At 46.7% G+C, this 24,103-nt stretch overlaps 1 protein-coding gene across 4 annotated transcripts in view; it reads left to right on the forward strand.

The window, feature by feature from the left end:
* The window catches only part of Tanc1 (tetratricopeptide repeat, ankyrin repeat and coiled-coil containing 1), a 233,790-nt gene that overhangs the window by 15,361 nt on the left and 194,326 nt on the right, over nt 1-24,103 (forward strand). For 3 of the 4 annotated variants that reach the window (XM_063283615.1, XM_006234204.4, XM_017591681.3), the window contains one exon: nt 19,346-19,452. The gene's annotated coding sequence lies outside the window, so the exon portion shown is untranslated. 4 annotated transcript variants of the gene reach the window in all.

Raw genomic sequence — 24,103 nt, forward strand, 5'->3', positions numbered from 1 at the left:
GTCTCTTAGAGTGCGTGCCGGGACCAAAAGTAAGCCCTGTACTGTAAGCTTCTTCTTGCCTGGCTTGGCTCATAGGTACCCGAGACATGCCTCCTCTCTCTTCTCCTGGGTCCATATTTTAAGTTCAACCTGATAGTTAAGTTGTTGGATGAAAAATTTACTTGTTTTGCATCTTCTTTAGTGTGGGTGTGTTTATACGTGTGAGCGTGCTATGTCAGGGTGAGAGTGGAGGTTGGATCGCAACTTGCAGATGTTTGATTTCTACCACGTGGGCCCTAGGATTGAACTCAGCTCATCAGGCTTGGTGGCAGGCCATTTGTGTGGAGTGTTTTAAGAATTGTTCATTTAAAGGGGTCGGGGCCTTAGCTCAGCAGCAAAGGATTCACTATATGGGGTTTGGCCCTCAGCTCAGGGGTGAGGAATTGTTAATTTTAAGATTTTTCTTCTTGTGGAAGCCCAGATAAGAACTTGGTTTCGGGGGCAGGAGAGATGGCTCAGTGGTTAGGAGCACTGACTGCTCTTCCAGAGGTCCTGAGTTCATTTCCCAGCAACCACACCGGTGACTTAACAGCCATCTGTAATGAGATATGATGCCCTCTTCTGGTGTGTCTGAAGACAGCTACAGTGTACTTACATATAATAAATAAATCTTTAAAAAAAGAGAACTTGGTTTCATGCTAATCTCTAATTAGCCCTCTTCCACTGACCAGCTTCTCACTGTGGAAGTCAGGCCAGGAGAAAGAGAGATGTCCTGTCTAGGAGGATGGAGGTGGAGTTCTGATCCAATGGAATTTATAGAGTTCACCTTCGTCAGCCTCCGTTGCTTCCTCGGTTCACGACAGCTTCAGCCAGTCTCACCAATAGAATGTTATCTACAAAGGTGCTGTGCTGTCATGCTGGTCATTGATGCAGTTTGTCTAGTTAGGGCTACTACTGCTGTAATGAAAGACCATGACCGAAAGCAAGGTGGGGAGGTAGGACTACAATACCACCATATTGCAGTACATTACTGAAGGATGTCAGGATAGGAACATAGATCAGGAGCTTATGTCTAGTCCATAGGGAAGTGCTGCTTACTGGCTTATATTGACTGTTTTCTTATAGTACCCAGGACCACCATCCAGCCCAGGGTTGCCCCCGTACACATTGGGTTGGGCCCACTCTTCCGATCACTAATTATGAAAATGCCTTATAGGCTTGTCCGTTTATAGCCAGAGTCATTTTCTTCTGGAGGCATTTTCTTAATTGAGGCTCTCTCTTCTCCAATGACAATAGCTCGTGTCAAGTTGACATAAAATTAGCCAGCACATGGTTCACATAGGACATAGCCAGGTAGGACTTTTGATTACTTCCCTCCTTTGGAAGCTTGAACAGCACAGCACCTTCTTGCACCAGGAAAAGAGGGAGGAGGCTCTCCAGTCAGTTCTAGCCCAGCAGCCTCAAGGCCTGAAGTGCATGGTGTCTGCAACAATAGGGACTTACTTAACCCCTGGGTGAGGGGCAGCCAGTACAATAGCAGTAGCCTGTGCTATTTTGGGAGTCTCTTGGACGGTTCTGACCAACAACTCAGAAGAGGGCTTCTCGTGCCTGGTGTTGAGGTTTCTGTTAGGTGGTCTTTGGCTCTTGCAGCCAACAAGTAGTTTTTGAGGGCTATCCTGCCCTTTTGAGGTCCAGGCCTGTGTGTCTGTCTGAGACAGTAGCACACAGCTAGCTCCTAGGGGAAGTTGACTAGGAGCTAGTGCATCAGGAGAAAGGCAGAGGAAGAGGTGTTGGTTCTGGGCTGGCATTTGGGAGCAGAGGGAGGAGATGAAGCCTGGGTAGGATTTTGCCAGGTGGGGGTTGGCGTGCTTTCGAAGGGAGCACAATGAACAGAGGCTGGGAGGCATGCAAACAAGTCATGCTTGGGGGTTTGTTCGAGAACAGACGGTGCCTGGCATTTAGTAGAGTGGCTAAGAAGGAGAGAGCCAGATTGCAGAGGCCTTGCATGCCAGACCAAGAAGTGTGGACTTGCTCCTGCGGGCTAGTGATAGCTGTCAAAGGCTTTTCGGCTGGGAGATGATGTAATCAGATCTGTGTCCAGGAGCAAAGCCTTTGGCAGCGGTGGTCCAGAGGACAGGGGACTGGCGTGGGGACAGATGGGTGGCAGGGCACTCCGTTGGGCTTTTGAAGTAGGTCAGCTGAGAGACGACAGGAAGGTCAGGAAGAGAACTGAAGGCTGCAGAGTACCTTGAGTGTACACAAGCTCATGGAGTTTCATGAAGGAAAAAACAGACCCAAGGTCACCCGGTTCCTCTTAGAACAGGGTGTCCAAGAACACTCTTTTAATAAACCGAGTTCAAGATGAAGCTTAACTTTTTTTTCAGCATTTCATGAACTGGGCAGCACTGAGTCCACAGAGCAGACATGAACTCAGAGAAAGGCAGAGCGGGTCAGGAGAAGTCAGCAGGGACAGCAAGTGCCACGGAGAGCACAGATTAGCGCCAGGCTGAACCTTTCTTTTGTACGGCTGTGTTTGCTGTGGTTGATATGACTGTTGAGTCTTGTTTCATTGGAAAACTGACCATTTGGGAATTTGAAGAAATAATCCTTTCTCTTCTGATTTCCAGAAAGCTTAGCCTTCAGGAGAACACAGTTTACACTTCTTTCTTGCTTACTTTTCCTTAAACACCCTACCTGTTAAGAAATCCTGCCCTGCTTTTGGAGACAGGGTCTCTCACTGAAATTGGAGCCTGTGGATTTGGCTAGGCTGGAGGCCAATAAGCCCCGTGAACCTTCTCTGTCTCCCCCCATTCCTCAACGGACTGACTGAACCATCTCCCTAGCCTCTATTTCAGGAACTTTCGGTAGCTCATTAAACCATATGGTGTTGATCTTTGGTTTAAGAAAAAAAATCACCTAGGAAAATGATTTATTTTTAGCACCTTGTGTGCATTTACATGGAATCTTGCCAAGGTTGCTCTTTTTAAGAAGTTATTTGGATTAACAGTCAAAATTAGCAAGCCCTCAAAACTAGACTTTGCCTTGCCTTTTCAGTGGACTTTCAGAAAGAGATTTCTAGGAAATTAGATTCCTGGCTTTCTTGTTTACACAAAGAGAGGTCGAAGGCCGGATGTTGGTGGCACAGGTTTGAATTCTAGCACTTGGGAGGCAGAGAAGTAAGTGGGTCTTTGTGTTTGAGGCCAGCCTGGTCTACATAGTACATTTTAGGCTGGCTAGGGCTACATAGTGAGTCCATGTCTTAGAAAAGAAAAAAAGTTGGAGTTGTTTAGGAATCTTGGAAAATCCAGACAATGAGGAATGTTACATATTCTGGGGTTGTTAAATTGCCCGGGGAATGGCCTAGGTTGTTCCTGATTAGAGAGAGAGGAGAGAGAGAGAGAGAGAGAGAGAGAGTGTGTGTGTGTGTGTGTGTGTGTGTGTGTGTCTGGGTGTGTAGCTCAGTGGTAGCCTATAGAGCGCTTATCTAGCATGAAAAGAAGGAGGCCCTGAATTTGGTTCCCTGTCAGAAGTCACCAGTTTTGGTCTCCTCCACATCCCCCCAAATAACAAAAGCACTCAGCTCTTTGAAATCTGAGTGTTAAAGTCAAGACACCACTTATTCTACATTTGCTTATGTCTGGTGACATCCAGTCCCTGCCCACTTTGTCATGTGTAGCTCTGCCAAGTTGAGGTTTTTGAAGTCAGGCGACTGTGGTAAGGCCCCAACCCAGTGCCCTGGTCCCAGTAATCTGAGTGGATTGTGCAGCTTCCTGAAGCTGGCTCTGGGGCAACTGGGGTGTGGCTGCTTCTGAAGGCTGTTTTGGGAGTGGAGTGTGGTGAGGTCCTAGACTTCAGCTTAATGGTGGGAGTGGCTGAGGCTTCAGTATCTGTCTCAGGGCACTAAGGGTCTGTTACTCTGCCTGCAGTGGGTGTAGGGCTGACTGCTGCTTCTCCTGGTCTGCTTCTGGGGACTCCCCAGAGTTGGGAGGAAGTCTCCGAGTTGTGCATGGCTCTGGTGGGCTTGGAATAGATGGTTTGGATTTTTCTGGTTTCTGTCTTTTGTGGGCATCTGGCTGCTCACAGAGATATTTGCTTCTTTGGCTCTCGTAGCCAGCAGGTTTGGAGTTAATTCTTGCAGATCAGATTAGTTTCTCGTCCATTATTCTCCTGTTGGGGAGGGAGACAAGCCTTCTCCAACTGCCCACGTTGGGTAAATCCGTTACTACTGTGTGCCTCCATGACGGGGCTTCCCAGCTCCCAGCTCCTTAGTCACCATTCTGGCTGGCAGAGGGCAGGTGGGAGCTTTGATTGCTTGCTCTTCAGTCAGGTAGAAGGTGCCAGTTGAGCATCTACTCTGTGCCAGCCTTGGGGTCAGTGTTTATTCTTTAAATTCTTTAACCAGCCCCTCACAGGGTCTTAGCATGCATTCTCACCCACTGTGCCCATTTTGTAGATGACCCTCCCCACCTCTACCCCTGTGATACTGACTGTGTGTTCTTGCCCTGTCCGTTTCTGTCACGGGCTCCCCAGCGGGTGTTTGCAGGGGTTGCTCTGTCTGTGCAGATGGGATCGACTTGTAAATCCCTACGGGTTTTGGTTCAAAGGTCTTGTTGTCCTGAGTAGTGTGGGCCTATAGATGCTGTGGGGTTGGGGTGGGGAGACAGATTTGGGACATGGGGAGAGCTAACAGGTGGGATTAAGCTGGGTTACTGTAGCTGTTTAAGATGGTTGGGCCCTTTGGATTTTGAATAGCCCTCCCCAAAGCCTTTACCTGGGTATTGTAAAGCATGGTTGTAGGGTAGGGGCTGGTTACGAAATTTGTTCCTAATATGCTGTCTGTTTTGCTGTTATTTCTAGGTTGCTTTGGACTGGCAGTTGGGGGTGGGGGATACACAGTGTCCTTAGATTGCCCATAATTGTGAGCTCATCCTTACCTTCAGGACTTTATAGTTTGAGCTCCAAAAAATACACAAGGGAACAGTAAAATTTAAGGCATGATGATTCTGGAATATATATATATATATATAATCTCCTCGTCTGCTTCATGGCCCGACAGATATTTCTCAATATTAGAGTCTCAGTTTCTCCGTGTAGGGGGGGGGTTACTATATTCATGAGGACTAATACTTATTCAGGACGCCAGGAATGGGGTGTGCTCTTATTGAAACCAACAGCACTAAGGTGTGTGGAAGTCTGGGAGCTACAAGGATGAAGATGTGACCTCTGTTTTGGAAGAGCAGAACATCTGTGGGCAGGGCTGGCGCCATTGGAGGTTAGGGGCCAAGACCTACACTGAGGAGCAGAGTACAGAAGAGGCTCCTCTCCTTAGGGCTTGCCCATTCTTTAAAACTTTTTTTTTTTCTTTTTTTCGGAGCTGGGGACCGAACCCAGGGCCTTGCGTTTACTAGGCAAGCGCTCTACCGCTGAGCTAAATCCCCAACCCCTTCTTTAAAACTTTTTAAGACAAGTTTGTGCCTAAGCCATCTTTGGAAAGATGAAGAAGTGAGTTTGTTTCTCTGTTGCTGTGATAAACACTGTGACCAAAAGCAGCTTTAGGAGGAAAGGGCTTCTTTCATTTGACAGGTTATAGCCACCATGGAGGGAAGCCAGAGCAGGAGCACAAGGCAGGAACTTGAAGCTGAAACCACAGAGGAAGGGTGCTTACTGAGATGTCACAGATCCCCTTCAGCTGCTTTAAGAAACGGTGTTAGCATCCTTTATTCATAACGAAGGACACATTTCACACAGAGCCTTGACCTCACACTAACACGCCTAATGTGGAGATGTTCTGTAGGTGTCAGAGGACAAGGATGTAGCTGAACTTCAGTGATGGTGCTGCTTTAACTGTAGGTCACAGTAGCCACACATCCCCATTTTGTTTTCTTTGTCCACGTTTATACACACCCTGGGGTGGCTGTCTTAGTCGGTGTTTCTATTCCTGCACAAAACATCATGACCAAGAAGCAAAATGGGGAGGAAAGGGTTTACTCAGCTTACACTTCCACATTGCTGGTCATCGCCAAAGGAAGCCAGGACTGAAACTCACACAGGACAGGAACCTGGAGGTAGGAGCTGATGCAGAGGCCATGGAGGAGTGCTGCTTACTGGCTTGCTTCCCCTGGCTTGCTCAGTTTGTTCTCTTATAGAAAACAAGACTACCAGCCCAGGGACGGCTCCACCCACAATGGGCTGGGCCCTTTGCCCTTGATCACTAGTTGAGAAAATGCCTTACAGCTGGATCTCATGGAGGCATTCCCTCAAGGGAGGCTCCTTTCTCTGTAATAACTCCAGCTTATGTCAAGTTGACACACAAAAACAGCCAGTACCCCCACCATCACAGACTATGACCACACCTCACTAGTGGTCCACCTCACTAATGGGCTGTCCTACTATCAAATCAATAGCACAACTCTCATTCACTTCTTTATGATGACTCTACACTGAGCATACCAGCCTAGTAATGGTGATACCTGGGCTTTTCTACATCAATCAGCAATCTAGAGAATGCCCCCAAAACATGCTCACGGGCCAATCTGATAAAAAATTAGGGTCCCTCGGCCCAGGTGTGCCAAGTTGTCAAGTAAGATCAGCCATCACAGATGGGTTGTAGCCAAAGCAACGGCATGAGCAGTGGATGGAGATCTTTAGAGCTGTAGTGAATTTGAGAGGGATGGGTAGATTGCAGGAGGAAGGTGGTCCTGAGATGGGAGCCCAGAGAGCCTGATGTGTGGCTTGTGGACCTTGCTGAAGAACTGAGCTGATTCAGTAGGTGGTGTAACCTCTGAGGGCTTCAGGGAAGGGACTTGGTCAAATTTCCATTCGTGTAGATTGGTGGGAAGGGAGAAGGGAGGCCAGGAAGGCAGTCAGACTCTTGGATGTTAAGATAGTATCTTGAACTTGGGTGGGAACGGGGAGCACAGAGAGAATGAGAAGATGAAATCAATGATTGATTTGATAGGTACCCAGAAGGAAGGAGAAAGGAGCTATCTAGAATACTGGTCAAGAGCGCAATGTAAATAATGGTGAGGGGGACACCGGCATGCAGAAGCAGAATAGACTCTTCTCTCTGGGAGCATGAGGAGTCGGGGGCATTCCACACTCAGAGACCTGTGGGGATCCTGGGAAGTTGGATCTTGGCCAGTGAGGATCTAGGTAGAGTCTAGGAGAAGTTGGATGTTGGCCATAGGCTTTAGAAACACAGTGGAGAGAAGAAGCCAGGGCTGGAAATGAGAGGACGGTTTGGGATTAAGACGTAGCACCTTAAATGGAATTTTAGTAGTACTTATGCATAATCTTCTGGTTAGAACGGAAAAGCAGCACTTCCTAAGATTAATAAGACAACCCAAATGTTAAGAATCTGGGACAGGAGAAAGCCTTGTCCCTCCAGGTCCCTTTAGGCTGTTTGACTTTTTTTTTTTTTAAACATTTGTATTTTTAAAAGAGTTGGAGGGAAATACTGTAAAGAAATGATTAATGTTGCACATTATCAGGTGAGCTGGAAACAGAGAGCATAACATAAAAATAACCTGCGCCACAGTCTGTGATGTTATTATGCATAATTCTGGGTTACTTCATGCTCTGACAATTAATACCATTCATGGGGGGAGGGGCTACTTTCCACCTTTTACATATATTATTTCAGTCAGAATTAATCATGCCTCCATCTGTGCTCCCGGCAATTAAAATATTTTAAGAATTATAAAATGTTAAATGATGCTCTGTAAAGTTTGGGAGAGGGGAGAAAGAATACCATTATGTGTTCAAGGCAGCGGCCATGATTTCCTTCCTCCTAAGCCTCTACGGGTCTTTAGAATCACAGTTTGCAGCCAAGTCTGGGTCTGGGGGACTTAGGGGTTTTTGTTTCAAGGGAGTCACAGGTTTCCCAGGTGTTGGATGGTTGGTGGCAGGGTTTTATTTTAGTGTCTGGGCCTTCCCTCGCCTCCTGTGCTTTCCTGTGGTAGTCAGGTTGTCTCTGGCTTTGTTGCTCATCTCTCTCTAGATGCTTGGGGCCAGCATGGCCTCTTTGTCTTCAGAATCAGGGCACAGAGAAAGAGCCCAGCAGGTACTCTGGAAAGAATAGATGCTCGTTTTAGGCTTTGCAGCACAAAGTAAGGGTAGAGATGGGAGCTATTTTGGGCAGTTTTCAGCCAAGAGGAGATTCAGGAAAACAGTTATGTGCAAGATGCCGGACTCAAGCGCTCTCCTGACCTCTATCCCAGCAGCCTTTGCTTCGTCCTTGAAGTCAGAACCTTCAGTGGATTTTACTGGGGAAGGATGATTCAGCAGGAAGAGGGAGTGAACCAGGGTTATGACGTTTCTTGAGAAGCCGAAGAGCTGTCTCTTGTGTTCTGGAGATGATGAACAGGGGTCATCATGCATCAGCATGTTGGACAAGCAGAGTGACCTTCAACAGGTCACATGGATCTGGCCTTACTGTCCCAGAGTAGCGTGACAGGTTACACAGGTATAATGTCCTTTTGAGCACCTATTTCCACAGAGCTATTGTAAGTAAGGTCAGGTGCTAAGAACTGTGTTAGTTATTTTTCTGTTGCTGTGATAAAAAGCCATGATCAGTGCAACTTAAGGAAGGAAGGAAGGAAGGAAGGAAGGAAGGAAGGAGGGAGGGGTATATTTTAGCTTACGGTTTCAGAGGGATTTAAGGGTGATGGCATCGTGGAGGCATGGTGTCTGGAACAGAATATTAAGAGTTCACATCTGTAAACTGAAAGCTCAAGGCAGAGAGAGCAACTAGGAATGGGTTTTGGAGCCTAACGTTTAGACTCTCAAAGTCTACCTCCTGTCAATGTTGCTAATTGATGTAGGCGGGTCCACCCATCCCTTGCCAGGAGGGCTGGGCTTTGTACGAAGGGTCTCTGAGTAAGAGCTGGAAGGCTCATGAGTAAGCAGCGTTCCTCTGGTGGTCTCTGCTTCAGTTCCTGCCTCGAGCTCCCTGTCCCTGTGTCCCTCCACGATGGACTATGTGAGGAGGTGTGCGTGAAGTAAACCCTTTCTTCCCAAGAGTTGCTTTTTGGTGAGTGTTTTCTCACAGCGACAGCAACCAAGCTAGAACGAGTAAGCAGTTCTGTGCAGGGGGCAGTGAGTGAAAATGGGGACCTGACCACTCCATGGTTGAGGAGAAGGTTTTTATTGCAGATATGAAGGAGAGTTCAGTCAGAGACAGAGACAGAGAGAAGAGATGAAGACAGAGGAAGACTACAGGGTATAGAGAACTAAGAGAAGAACCAAGAGCGGAGGACCAGCAGCACAATAAGAGCCATGAGAGCACATGGCCCAAATGACAGGTTTTTATAGGAACCAGAAGCTGGGGGAAGGGAAGGGAAGCTTGCAGCCTGGAGAGGCTTCAGGTAGGGACAGGGTGAAAAGTGCTGAGAGAAGCCACAGGTACTGAGTAGGGTGGCCGCCAGCCTGTGCTTTGCTCTGTTAAGTAGGCACTACCGTTAGCCATTTGGACTGAGTTTCTTTGGGACGGGACAGGAGGAAGCTCAGTGGACTGACGGGCAAGTGTCCTGTGTCCTGTTGAGGTAAAAAGCAGCAGCCCACAGCTTGTTCATGCAGGGGTCTCTCCATCCGTGATTGTCTTTTCTGTGGCTCAGAAGCCCACCACCACCAGGATCTGAAATTCTTAGCATTTACTTTGATTCCTTCAAGAGGGGCAGACACATTCACAAACTTTTATTGTAGTGTTGTAATTGTTTTATTGTTATTGCGGTGGTTTGACTAGGAATGGCCCCTATAGACTCATGTGGTTGAATGCTTGGCCCATAGGAAGTGACTCTGTTAGGAGGTGTGGCCTTGTTGGAATAGATGTGTCGCTCCACATGTGCTAGAGGGAGTGTGTCACTGTGGGGGCGGGCCTTGAGGTCTAATATGCTCAAGACAGGCCTAGTGTGGGGGTCTTCTGCTTTCAGATCAAGATAGAGAACTCTAAGCTCCTTCTCCAGCACCGTGTCCCTACCCGCGTGCTGCCTTGCTTCTCTCCATGATGACTAACCCTTGGAACTGTAAGCCGGCCCCAATTAGATGTTTATAGTGGTTATGATGTCTCTTCAGCCTTGAAACCCTAAGACTGTTAATGTTTTTAATCACTTACTGTGACAAATTTATAAATTACCCTTTATTATAGTGTGTGTGTGTGTGTGTGTGTGTGTGTGTGTGTGTGTGTGTCTGTGTGTCTGTGTACGCAGGTAGGCTTTGGTACTGAGGTTTTTGGCATTTGTTGGAGACGGGAGCATTTATTTGTTTGTTTGTTTATTTATTTCAGAACTTTTTATTTAACAGAATCATTATAAAGTAGCGGTTGATTGTCTTATAATTATGAGAATTAGATTTGAGGTTTTGGCTAAACAAGGCTGAGTCAATAAGTCAGTCAAAGGCCTTGACCTGCTGGCTCAGAGACTACCGTCAGAAGCTGGCCCTGCAGATATCGTCATGCTTAGGTGATGAGATGCCCAGGTCTTTAAAAAGAAAAACCCTCTCTCTATTTATCTTTTGAGGGCTTGAAGTGAACTTGGTAGCCATCATTAATCACCTTCCAGCTCTTGTCACTTACCACTTTTTTGGCGTTCAGTTCTGACTGCATTCATTTCAACTTTGTCTGTTCTTTTCTAAGTTGCTTTAATAATGTTAAGTGATCCAGGTTCTACCACTGCTAAGATCTGTGCTAAACAGTTCTTCATAACTCTGTCCCTACTGACACGAGGTGCCACCAAAGACTCATACAGTTTTGTTTTTTTTTAAAGATTTATTTATTTATTTTATATATAAGTTCACTGTAGCTGTCTTCAGACACACCAGAAGAGGGCATTACAGATGGTTGATTATAGCTTTCATTACAAATGGTTGATTTGAACTCAGGACCTCTGGAAGAGCAGTCAGCACTCTTAATCACTGAACCATCTCTCCAGCCCCTCATACAGTTGTTTACAGGTTTGGCTGGCATTGATTTTCCCCACCAAGGAAGCTGTTGGAGCCATAGCATTTTAGTCATGTGCTATTCTGTCATCAGCTGTCCGTGTCACCCTGAGTAATTCCTAGAACTCTTCGAACGAACTCTTTACAGTACACACCGCCACTGGGCGCCGCCATATTGGACCAGGAGTTTTATTAAATGGCATTACATTTATTTATTTTTTCAAAGTATGCATTGCATAACTTGTATTTCTTTATTTTATTTTTTTGTGTGTCTGAGGTCATGTATGTGGCCAAGTGGAAGCCAGACGATGACCTGCTTGGGTTAGTTCCTTCCACTGTGTAGGTCTTGGGGATCAAATTCGGGTTGTCAGGCTTAGCGGCGGTACCCTCATCTGTGGAGCCTTCTCACCAGCTCTTGGCTTATGTACACACACACACACACACACACACACACACACACACACACACAGAGAGAGAGAGAGAGAGAGAGAGAGAGAGAGAGAGAGAGAGAGAGAGAGAAAATGAATCTAGATGATATTTGGTTGGTAGGACTAATCAGTTTTTCTTTTAAGAATGACCTTTGTACCATTTGTCATTAGTTATATGGTCTACAATTCTAGGTTTTCATAAGGACAAAACATTTTTCTCAGTCTTTAAAAATACGAACTTAGGGGGCTGGGGATTTAGCTCAGTGGTAGAGCGCTTCCCTAGGAAGCGCAAGGCCCTGGGTTCGATCCCCAGCTCCGAAAAAAAGAACCAAAAAAAAAAAAAAAAACGAACTTAGTCAGGAATGGTGGTGCACATCTTTAGTCCAGGAGGCAGAGGCAGGGGGATCTCTGAGTTTGAGGCGAGACAGGGCACCTGGTGAGACCCTGCCTCAACAAACAACAAACAAACCTCTTCTCCTCCCTAAATTGCATCTTAAAATTTCTTATTAAAAATTTAAGGATTCATTTCCAAAATCCTCTTTCGCGTAGTCTTGTCCTGAATTGCAGTGTGGATAGGGCGCTCGGCTGGGACAGATGAGGCTCTGGGTGTCTATAGTGTGCATGAAGGGGTAGGGGAGAGAACCTGGCTTCTCCTCACCCTCTTAGACTCTTGGGTTGGGCTACAAGTCGACACAGAACAGATGGGTAGGGAAATCCATCTTATGTATGTGTACAGGGAAAGGAGTCTATGTCACAAAGCAAGAGAGCTATGTCGTTGATTACTAGCCAAATAGGCATGGGGGCTTCCAGTGGGTGGGGGAGGTTGCCCCAGGGCAGACGGAGACTGCCTTCTACTGCAGGTAGCCTCCGCTACAATGGCAGCTGTTGGAGGCAGCTTTCTAACTAGTGTCTTCCTTCTGGTTAGACGCACACTCATTTACAGAAGGGCCGCCTCTCAGAAGGTGTGCAGAGGTATTGTCCCCGGCAGTGGTGTTTTGGGTGTCACCTCCGGAGCACAGCAGCAGCACCACTCTCAGTCACTTAATGAATGTGTAAAAGATGAAATCACTCTAATGTGACAAGCTTTCCCGTGGGCCCAGGCGTAGCGCGCGCTCTACAGACCTTCTGTTAACCAGAGAGCCTGTCTCGGAGATTGTGAGCTGGCAGAACTGGGCCTAACCTTTCTCGGTTTATGGCTTGTAGATCAAATAATTATTTTAATTATTTTTGCAATTAGCTGGGGAACGAAGTCTTTTTTAGGGTATGGGAAGGTAGGTGGCATTTAGAATGCAGAGTAGGTTAGTCAGCCCTCCCTGGAGAGGAACCAACATCTCCTCATCTGCTTCAGTCAGAGACTTGTCTTTGTTCAGTACATGGCCTTGTATAGTTCAGTCTGGTTTGGAATTTGCAAACCTCCTGCCTCGGTCTCACAGATGTTGTCTTTAGTGCTTTGGGAATAGGAAAATACGGTTTTTGGTTGGTTGGCTTTTTGATTTTTGAAAAGGGTATGCCCCCCTTTTTAACTATTCTTTTGTAAAACAGAGGCTGGCCTCAAACTCCTGATCCTCTCATGTCTACCTCTTGTGTGCTGGTATGGGATTACAGGTATGTGCCACCATGTTGGCCTGTGCTTTAGATTTTAACCTTGAGACTTTGGTATTATGTATGAGCTTTTTTGTCTTTTTTTTTTTTTTTATGACGGCCACATGAGGAAGGACTCACAGATCTATGTCTTTCAAAGCGTTATTTATTTCTACTTAAGTATATGTGCCTGTATGAGTAGGGGTATCCAAGGATATACGTGAAGCCAGAAGAGGATGTCAGATGCCCTGGAACGGCAGCTACCAGCACTCGTGAGCTGCCATTTGGGTGCTGAGGGGGTTTGAACTCAAGGTCTGTGCTTTGAGCTGTGAGTGGCTGTTTACTGGCTAGTCCCTGTCTCGCTGGTTGTGAGGACTGAAGGAAATGGCGCGGGTAACACACCCTGCTTTGTCTAGCTATGTGATCAGCACATACCAATTCTTCCCAAGCCATCACAGCTGGGATATTTTCCCTGTGTTGGTAGTCTAGAGAGAGAGAGAGAGAGAGAGAGAGAGAGAGAGAGAGAGAGAGAGAGAGAGAGAGAGAGAGAGAGAGAATGAGTGTGTGTGTGTGTGTGTGTGTGTGTGTGTGTGTGTGTGTGTGTGTTTGTGGTTTGTGGTCAGCCTTTATTTTTGTCTAGTCCTGCGTAATCTGGGACTAGAGATAGCTGTGTGCTGGGCTCAGTGTTATGCACTGAAAATGACTGGAAAACGGCCATTGGGCTTTATTCCCATTAGGCCATCAGCAGAATGGATGATTACAGCAGATCGGGGTACTTTCTGTTACAAAGCACTTTTTTGTAAGGGGTGGGGTATAAATTCCAGTGTAAAAATTTTAATCCCAGTATCAGCCACTTGAGCTTTATTAGATCTGCTGGAGGCAGATTACCCACACAGTAATCCTCTCTCCTCCCAGGGCATGGACAGAGGCAGCTGAAGGACTCCCTGTCCATGCTAGGGTCCGAGATCTTTAGGTTCTCATGGAGTGGATCATGAGACATCTTGTAGGTAGGGGTGCGCTCCTCTTCCCGGCCTGCATTAAATCATTCCTGTCCTTTAACTTAATGTTTCTAAGGACACTCTCTAGACAGCCCGTTTCTACCCTTGTGCTCTGTAGGGAGCAACATTGCACCCACGTCCTGCTGTTGAGGTGTTCCTGCTAGGGGACAGTGGGTCTGAGGTCCCTTGGACCTTTGTTCCTTGTTCCTTGCCCCTGTCTAGCCTTGCCCTGGAAGATGCCCCTAGTTTAGTACCCAACTGCCAGTCCTAGTTTTCCTCCCTCTTATTTGAGACAGATTCTCCCTCTGTAGCCCCAACATGTCTAGAACTCGCTCCACAGAGCAGGTTGGCCTCATACTCACAGAGACCCACCTGCTACTGCCTTCTGGGTGCTGGGCTCAAAGACATTCAACACACGGCTGGTTTTCTTCTTTGCTGAGATCAACACTTGGCACCTTGGCAGACTCTCCTGTATGGTTTCCCACATGGCAAACACAGGCTCCTTAATTTTAATTTGAGGACAAGGAGAACAAGGAGGTTAAAAATAACTTGGTATGTGTCCTTCAGTGTTTTTCTCTTCAGACATATGCTAAGTGGAATGCTACTCTTTTTTTTTTTTTTTTTTTTTTTTTTTGTTATTTAGGTCCTTAATTTTTTCTTGTACACAAGTGCGGTATATTTTTATCGCATACCAATACATATTCAAACGACTCCCAACCATCGTGTGTAATTTGCTCTTTAGTCTGTGGGGAGTAGCATTAAATTTATAACCATCATTACTGAATTTTAGGTATCGTGATAAAAATTGTACTTCAAGTTTTGATGAATGTCTTCCAGCTGTTAAACTTCATTTAAATTAACGTAAAAACGACTAAGTCTGTTTAGCCTGTTTATCTTTTTTTAATAATCTGAGCAACCTCTGTGTTCCAGAACTGAGCTCGGTGCCAGGCGAGCCCCTCAGGTCTGGGTAAGACGGAGCATGAGCACACAGCACTCTGGCTAGATTAGGCTTGGGAGAATTGAGTAGCTTCAGACCAGACACCAGGCAAGTGGCCGTCTGTGAGGGTGGGTGTGTACCTGTAGAGATACAGCCTGTCATGGAAGAGCCCAGCTGTGCTATTGTGTGACAGTGACACTGAAGACTTGGGACACAAGGCCTAGGGACCCAGTTCACTTTGAAGAATGGTATTTCGAGTATACATCTAAAGTCAAAAAGAAAGGTAAACACATGGCCACTGTAGTTGGCAAAGTTTCTCAAAGTTAGCGATTCTGGAGTTCCATTGTGTGAACACAGGGGTTAAGATGGTGTGATGTAAGCAAGAGAGAAGGCTGGGATGTTGGAGACCCGGGTGTGGACTTGGGTTAGGCTAAATACGGATTGATCCACGAAGAGTTGGTAAGTAAGCGTGTGTAAGTGGGCTGGGGCACACACAGAGGCCTCGTAGCCTCAACGATCTGTTAGCAGTAGGCACACCCATGTCTTCACTCCGCTGGTGCCGTTCTCCAGTGCGCTGGACTCCTTGGGAAGCATAATTATAGATCTGGAGCATCTTGTGTGGCCAGAAAACGAGGAAGTGCTCCGAAAAAAACAAAGGATGTGGGCATGTTGAAGGGAGGAAGGCGCCAACCTCAAGGAGCTCTTAACAGCCAGAGCCAACTTTAGCAACAAAATAGTGTGGGACTGCATAGTAATACAAAGCATAATAAATGTATATATTCACATGACATGGATTTATGCTGTCAGGAAACAGCTTCCTTGGAGGAGACTTTCTAATACTTTTTGCCGATATCTTTTTCTTCGGGAGCCTAAGGCTGAAGTTCCCACTCCCTCCCGCTCACTGAGGCTGGGTTTGTGAGCTGTCTAAAGGGTAGAGGATAGGAGGGGATATTTAAGTTTACGGCAGCTGCCGAGCCAAACTGTCAAGGCTAACCTGGGGTTTAGCCACCCTGTGGCAGCGTGGGCATAGGGTGATTGCAGGACCTTAACTTCTGTCTTCCCAAACCCATAGCCCCACTACAGTCATTTAAAAAATGCCAGACACATCCATTCCTTTGCCACTGCACCAAGCTTCCTGAAGAGTCTCCATGTGCTAGGCTTACCCTTCAGAGCTGAAGAATCGTTATCGACAAGACGTTATCATTGAGGTTAAATGGTGGCAGAAGTGTACAAGGAACACTGAGGGTATTGGTCCCTTTGTGACTCATGTGATTGGTGATTATGTGGAGATGATGTTTGGTGGGCAGCAGAATCACATGGGGGGTGGCGGTCATACGTGGAAACTGTCATGTTAGAAGCCTTGGAGAGACTCTAAACAATAGCTTCAAGTTCAGCAGTGGGTCCACATCCCTCCCCAAGGGGCATCGTTGACGACGGTGTAGGATTGGGCCGTGTACATTTTCATATGAACCACTTTTCCTAAATAAACTCTTGTTGTATTGGGGGAAAAAGGCCAGACAAACCCCATTGAGGAACATTTTACAAAAATGCGGACCAGTACTTCTTGACACTGTTAAGATCATGAAAAAAAAAAAAAAAAAAGACAAGGAAATAAAGAAGAACTCTTAAGATATCAGAAGAGATCAAGGAGGCAGAGGTCAAGTAGCTACAATGTGGGACCCTGGACCAGAGGGCATTAGTGGGAAACTAGAGTAACCCAGATGACGTCTGATGGTTACAGATGCCTAAACACTCCCCCTCCCCCTCTTGTTCCGAGAGCATTCCAATGATGGGAAGCATGACGCGAAGAGACAGAGACAACTCATCCACATTCCACAACTGAGATCTACTCTCTTGACTTAGTACATAGCCGCCCATCAACCCGCCTTATTTTAGAAAGCACTTCAGAGTTGCAGACATCAGTGTGCATGCCTCCCTAATACTATCCAGCCTGTTTTGAAGAATAATTTCTCCTATAAAATGTTTTTTATTAGTGCATCTTAATTAGACATAATGTCGGGTTTCATTATGAGATTCCCATATATACGTGATGAAACGTATTCTGTCTCATCCATTTTGCCATCCCGATACCACTAGTCCCCTTCCTCTCTAGCCTCCCGAGGTGGCTGGTCATTCAGGAGGTTCCAGGTACTTCCTAATGGACGCTACATCCTGTGGCTGGGCCCTGTGGAGGGCAGAGGGTGAAGAGTTGAGAGCTTGTAGGTTTTGTTGCTGTGTCCTAAAGTGACGAAAGATCTTGTCTGTGTTCACCTGAGCATGTTTGACTGACCCGGAGCTGTCCCTGTGAACACTAGGATGTTCTAGGGTCTGTGAGTGTTCAGAAAATAATAGCTATCCTGGAGTCAAGGCTGGAGGGCGCTGTTTAAGATGGGAGCCAGGGCAGTGCCCGAGTTAGAATGTGTTGCTTTTCAGCATTATCTGAGGAGAGCCTGAGGCCTCTCTACACCCTTCTTCCCTTTTCTGGGGTCCCTTGAGGAAAGAGGATGCCAAGGAGAGACGCTTCAGCTCTGGAAGGGGGAAGGAGGATGAACCATCAGAGAGTGCAATTATGCAGAAAGGACAGCAGTCACTCCTGAAGCCCACAGAGCTGGGACTGTGCCCAGAGGGTGGCCTTCCAGCTGCCCACAGTGGCCCTATTCATTTTGGATGCATAATGATTTTAAAACTAATCAGGGACCAAAGCCTGAGGCTGGGGACAAACACAAATATCTTGTTGACCAAGCAAGCATCTAGGTTCTGTCTGATAGGAAGTTACTGAGGAAGGTCAGGGTGATGTAATGGTGTGTGCTATGCTTTCATCCCTAAACAGATGGGCCCCCGGGGTACCATCTGCAGCTCCCTGGGCCCTTTGAAATCATTTCCTATAAATGAAATTGTCATAAGTCACCATTGAGAGTTTGGTGTGGTAGGCATAACCAGAAGTACCACCAGACAAAGGAAGGAAATTTCCACTGCAGCCAATGGCCTCCTCTTCCTCCCCCGTGCCTTGAGTATTGTGCTCAGCTTTCTTGTGTAGTATGTGGTGTGATCCAGTAGTCATCCAATGTGAGCTTCCCCTTTCCCCCTGAGGCTTGCACAGCCCTTCTTACCCTACTAAGCCAGTGTCAGCTGGGCACCCTTTATAAGCCGTTTTGCCATTTTCAGCTTCCTGGTTTTGTTGAAGTAATGTTTTTGTTTCTTTTCTTTTCTTCTCTCTTCCATCAAAGGGATATATTTGTTCTGGGAAGGCAAGGGCAGGGAATGTTTCCTAATCTAATTTGGGGAAAGAAAATGTATAGCATCTCTGGAGTGGTTGGTTTATGAGTCTTAATTGAGATTTTAAGTAAACCATCCCGGTAAACCATCTCAGAGTTGAAAGCAGAGTCCTTGGTACCCATTGGTTTATTTATGGAGCATGTATTGGCACGCCGTGGTCGAGAGACTCAGTCAGGAGGAAATAGTGAGGTGCACTTGGAGGAGCGCAGAGGGTTAGAGGCAGGAGGAGGGGTCAGGACAGTCTTCTTGGAGGAGATGGGTTTCGTAGAGCATCTCAAGGGAGTGTCTAGGATGGGAGTTTATTTGGCAGAGGGAGACCCCTGAAGAGACGTGGGAGCCAGCCCAGCGGAGTCCAGGCAGGCATGGTGTATTTTTCTGAGTGGGGATAGATAGGGATGTACAATGGTCAAGACCTAGAACAGGGTCTCTGGAAAAGTTGGTTTAGAATCAAAGTGGGACGTTTGGGGCAATGCCTGTGGCTGGATCCTGGTGAGGAGCAGAGAGGCAGGGAGGTGGGGCTGGCACATCAAACTGGCTGGCTTTGCACTTCTGTGTGTGTATGGGGGCGCTGAGGGGTTACAAGTGTGGTACAGTTGTCAGGGCAGTTGAAGGGGACTATTAGTCTTTTGAGGCCTTTCTGGGTCTGAGAATTCCAGGGCTCCCACATCTCTGGGCTGCACACACCTTCTCTCTGAGATCTTTTTGCCTTGGGATATAGTTGAGAAGCTGAGTCCTAGTCTGATCCCCACCTCAGGACCAGTGAAGAGCACAACGGAATGAGGGAAGGGAAGGCCAGGGGTCTGAGGTGGATGACTGGATGATCTGTGAGGTGTGGGTGTGAAAAGCAGAACCCATTGAGGGCCACTAAAGAGCCAGGACCTTGGGAGAGAGACCCTGTGTCCTCTGCAAGGACTGGGACTTGTGGGAAGCACAAGCTTGGAATGACACTGTTGACTGTGCAGTGTGCCTGGTCAGAGAGCATAGACTGGGCCCTGGGGGTGGGTGTGAGGAATGCCAGTTGCTGTGACTAGGTCTGCTGCGCACAGCTCTAAGTGCTGTCAAATGTTGGGTAGGTCAACAGCACCACGAATGCTTTATCCCCATCTACAGATGAGGCATGGAGGCCCAGGGCGGGGACAGAACTGCTCTGAGTTACATGGTGAGTCCAAACTTGAGTTGGGATTCTAATCCATTTTGTCCCCTGTTCCTTGTAGGAGCTGAGTGTTGGGCACGACGTACAGGAAAAGGACAGGAGAGAGAACTGAGACTTAAGGACCACCGCGCAGAGTTTCCTCTGTGAACGAGAAGATAACAGAGACAGGTAGGTGCCAGCTTCAGATCGGGGGGGGGGGGGGGTGATATGACCACGCGTAGGGGAGCACCGAGGAGCAGTTTTCACACGAGAAGTGGGCTAGAGAAGTTCCGCTTGTTCAGGCCGTGTTTGGGCTGGTGCTTCCTTAGCTGCCTGGGAGTGTTCATGTTCAGAGAGCAGGGTTCCAGTGTCCGGTGGAGGAGTTCTGTTCAGATATTGCTGGCGGTGGTGGCTAAGAACCATGTGAGTGCATTTGTGCCACTCAGCTAACTGTCGGCTTATTAATGGTAAAAACTGTTTTCTGTCTGTCCACCTTCAAAAGTAGGATAGTGGAGGGAGGAAGGGAGGGATAATGGTCATCGCCAGCCACAAAACCTTTTCCTCTGCAAAGTGGGCACCTAGCAAATCTGTGAATGAATGTGCCTCGTGCATTGCATTCATCTAATCCTTATTTGGAGGGCTGAGGTCAGCATTGCTGCACAGCTGAAGGGCCTCGACTTTAAGGGATTAGACAACTTGCCTAAGGTGGCACATTTAGAAAGCGGTGGGGGAAGCTGGTGCTGCTGGATCCTCTAGCCCCTACTCAGGGAGCTGAAAGGCAGAAGGTTCTGGAAACTGTGTGTGTGTGTGTGTGTGTGTGTGTGTGTGTGTGTGTGTGTGTGTGTGTGTGTATGTGTGTGTGTAGGGGAGTTGTTAATAGAGATAAGAAGAATGCCTCATGGGCACAGGAAGGTGGGAGGAGGCCTAATCATGAGACCACATGGGTCAAAGTACAATGGCGGCACAGCCTGGCCTCCAGTGCCTCGACTGGGTATAGCTGTAATAGAACTGTCAGAGGGTCCAGGAGTGCACGAGAGGCTATAGAGGGGCTCCAGTGTGTGTGGGAGTCTGTGCTACCTCCAGATCCCAAGCTGCTAGTGGATTCCTCTCAGACTGGGACCTGTGGCTGGGCAGGATGGATCTGAGGACCGGGCTAATAAGCAGCCTAGCCTGTCCCCCTTGCTGGCACTGCTCATGTACCTCCTTCCTGTCACCTTCCCTGGGGGCAGCTGTGGACCCAACGAGTTTGCAGGTAAGAACCTGATACCTACGGGGTGGAGATGTGTGGATATAGGGAGGAGGAGGAAAAGGAGGAGGAGGCCTGGATATTTTCTCTGCTGTCAATAGCCAAGCTGGTGTGTGAGGGCAGATCATGGCCAGCCATCCCAGTTTGCAGACAGTTGACAAACAGAGGCCTCTAGCCCCAGGTTTTCTTTCTTTTTGACAGAATAGCGTGAAATGAATCTTAATAGGAACAGAATAGTTACCAGCTCCTTGCGAACACTTTCTTCGAGGTTGTAACCCAAAATGACTAAGGCATGTCCAGTCTTCAGGGGCGGTCCGCATTACTTGTGATCCCCAGGGAATAGGTGCAAGCACGTGTCGGGTGCTTGGATTTAGTGAGGTGTTTATGATGACACCTAATCTGTTTATGAGGGATGCGTTTCTTATCATTTTCCCTCACTCGTTTTCTTTGGACCCAGCAGGAGTCATTTATCCTCCTGGTTGGAGGTTTTTTTTTTTCTTTCTTTTTTTTTTTTTTCGGAGCTGGTTGGAGGTTTTTAAATTCTGCGCTGGGGTTGGGGGTGGGGCTGTCTGAGGGGTGCTTCTTGTGAAACATTGGTGACCGTAGCAAACAAAGTCTGTGATTATATAATCATTTTGAATAAATAAGAGGATGGCTCATGGCAGGTCCTGCAAGGGCAGCCTGGAAATGAGCCGCATGTCGTTTGTGAGGGATTAAGTTGCACTGCAGTTGAATTCTGCAGCCGTCAGATTCACAGCAGTGCGGGGAGTCGGCTGTAACCTCCAGGTGTAAACAGACCTTCATCAGCACGGCTGAAAAGCGCTTTGAGGATCCAGACGGAGCTCTGTGGGATGCCGTCCGTCAAAAAGTCATTTGCTGGGTCTTGTTTCTGGCTGTGATGTTTTACCCCCAGTGGCTAGCAGGATCCATAGAGCTTTGCAGCAAGGAGAGGTGGAGGGTACCTGGGTTCATTTGGAGTCTGTTTTCAACAGTCTCCTTTGCTTTTCACCAGCCGAAACACATTTAGAGGCCTGGTAAAATTTGCCTTTAAAACAGGACTAAAGTAACAGTTACTAAAGTAGTCCTTCATTTTGTAAAATAATTGTGGCTAATTTGGGGGCTCTAACTCAGTGGTAAAATACTTACCTAGCATGGATGAGCCTCTGGGTTTGATTTACATGCCGTGTCCCCCGTGGCTAATATTATAATGATTTAATCTGTGCCTTCTTGGCATTACTTAATGGGCTTTTGCAAAAGGACTTTTGTTGTGAATCTCAGTATTCTCAGCCTGTATCTCTCAGCCAAGAACATTCCTGACACATAGAATGCATTTAACATGGCTCTGAGTTACACCGCGTAAGGAGGTTACATTGCCCGACCTGTCCAAAACCTCAGGGTTAAAAACTGGGTGCCATGAGAATTGGAAGACACATAGCAGGGATGATGGCTTGCCTGCAGAACGTCGTCACTGAAAATGCTATCAAAGGGGCTGGGGAGACAGTTCAGGGGCTCAGAGCACATACTGACCTTAAAGGCCTGTGTTAGGTTCCCAAAACACAGATTTTTTTTTTTTTTTTTTTTTTTTTTTTTTGCTTAGCTGGGCGGGTTGTAGCACACACCTTCTTTAATGCCAGCACTTGGGAGGCAGAGGCAGGTGGATCTCTGAGTTCAAGATCAGCCTGGTCTACAGAGTGAGTTCTAGAACAACCAGGCGTAAACAGGCAAACACCGTCTAGAAAAACAAACAAAACAAAAACCTAATCTTTCTAGAAAGACAAACACAATTTATTTTCCGTGTCAAAAGTCAAAAGCAATTAGTGAGGAAAACTTAGAGCAATTCATGTTATTTTATAAGTGAGTTTGAAAGTTTGCCTATCTTAGTAATTTATTTTTAAGAGTTGTTTCACTGATTGTTTTTGTTTTTGTTTTTGAGCTGGGGACCAAACCCAGGGCCTTGCGCTTGCTAGGCAAGTGCTTTACCACTGAGCCAAATCCCCAACCCCTCACTGATTGTTTTAATTTTACACTAGTACACACATACTTAAAATATCTGTGTATGGACCTGAGTGCGTGTATGGACCACATGCATGCAGGAACCCTTGGAGGGCAGAAGGGGCGTTGGATTCCCGTGAACTAGAGTTACTGACGATACATATGATTGTTAGCCACTGTGGGAGTGTTGAGAACTGATCTGGCTCCTGGGTAAGAACAGTAAGTGCTCTTCACTGCTGAGTCATTTCTCTAGCCTGTCTGTCTGTCTGTCTGTCTGTCTGTCTGTCTGTCTGGTTGTGTATATATCTGTGACAATGTCTATAAGAGTAGATCTGCATAAAAGTAATTTTAACTATGTAATAGGAAAGCCAGCAGTGAAATGACTTTAGGACTAAGAAGGTTATGCTACTGTTTAAACTATATGTGTATAATACAGATTCTGACTTACACTATGATACATTGAATTATTTGGAATTGTCTAGGGAGTGCTACGATAGTTTGGATAAGAATGTCCCTCATTGACACTTGGTTCTCAGTTGATGACGCTGTCTGGGGAGGTAGTGCAGCCTTCCTGAAGGAAGTGTGTCACTGAAGGATGGGTTTTGGGAATTTGTAGCTCTCTTCATTTCTAGTTCCCTGTCTTTACTTCATGTCTGTGATTGGAGATGTGACCTCTTTGCTTCCTGCCCTGGTCACTATGCCTGCAGCTTGCTGTTACTCCACTCCTGTGTCATGATGGGTTCTTAGCCCTCTGAAAACCTAAGCTAAAATAAATTTTTTTTTCTGTAAGTTGCTGTTGGTCATGGTGGTTTTTTTATTTTTAGTTGTTTTTCTTTTTTTTTTTTTTTTTGTTTTTTGGTTTTTTTTTTTTTCCCCCGGAGCTGAGGACCGAACCCAGGGCCTTGCGCTTGCTAGGCAAGCGCTCTACCACTGAGCTAAATCCCCAACCCCCATGGTGTTTTTTTTAATTTTTTTTTTTTTTTTTTTTTTTTTTTTTTTTTTTTTTTTGGTTCTTTTTTTCGGAGCTGGGGACCGAACCCAGGGCCTTGCGCTTCCTAGGTAAGCGCTCCCTAGGTAAGCGCTCTAACCACTGAGCTAAATCCCCAGCCCTGGTTTTTTTTAATTTTATTATTTTTAAAATTTATTTTATATGTATGGATATCTTGCCTACTTGCTCAGAAATGTGCACCACATGCATACCTGGTGGGATGGATCCCAGGAACTGGGGTTGCAGACAGTTGTGAGCTGTCATGCAGGTGCTGGGAATTGAACCTGGGTCCTATGGAGGAGCAGCCAGTGCTCTTAACTGCTGGCTATCTCTGCAGCCCCCAGTCATGATGTTTTATCAGAGTGACAGAAAAGTAACCAGTACATACACCAAGTAAATTTAGGACCAGAAGCGTTGCTATTTGTCCAATAGCCCTTATTTTACTTTATTTTAAGAAGTAATATCTTGCTACTTTGTTTGCCCATGGTAACATTCACCTGCTGGGTTCAAGTAATGTGTCTGCATCTGCTTCCTGAATAGCCGGGTCTGTTGGTGCGGGTCACTGTGACTGGCAAGGCAGCAGTCTTAAAACACTCTCGACATCAGTAAAGTCC

Source organism: Rattus norvegicus, chromosome 3 (genome assembly GCF_036323735.1).
Source record: "Rattus norvegicus strain BN/NHsdMcwi chromosome 3, GRCr8, whole genome shotgun sequence".
NCBI classification, from domain to species: Eukaryota; Metazoa; Chordata; class Mammalia; order Rodentia; family Muridae; genus Rattus; species Rattus norvegicus.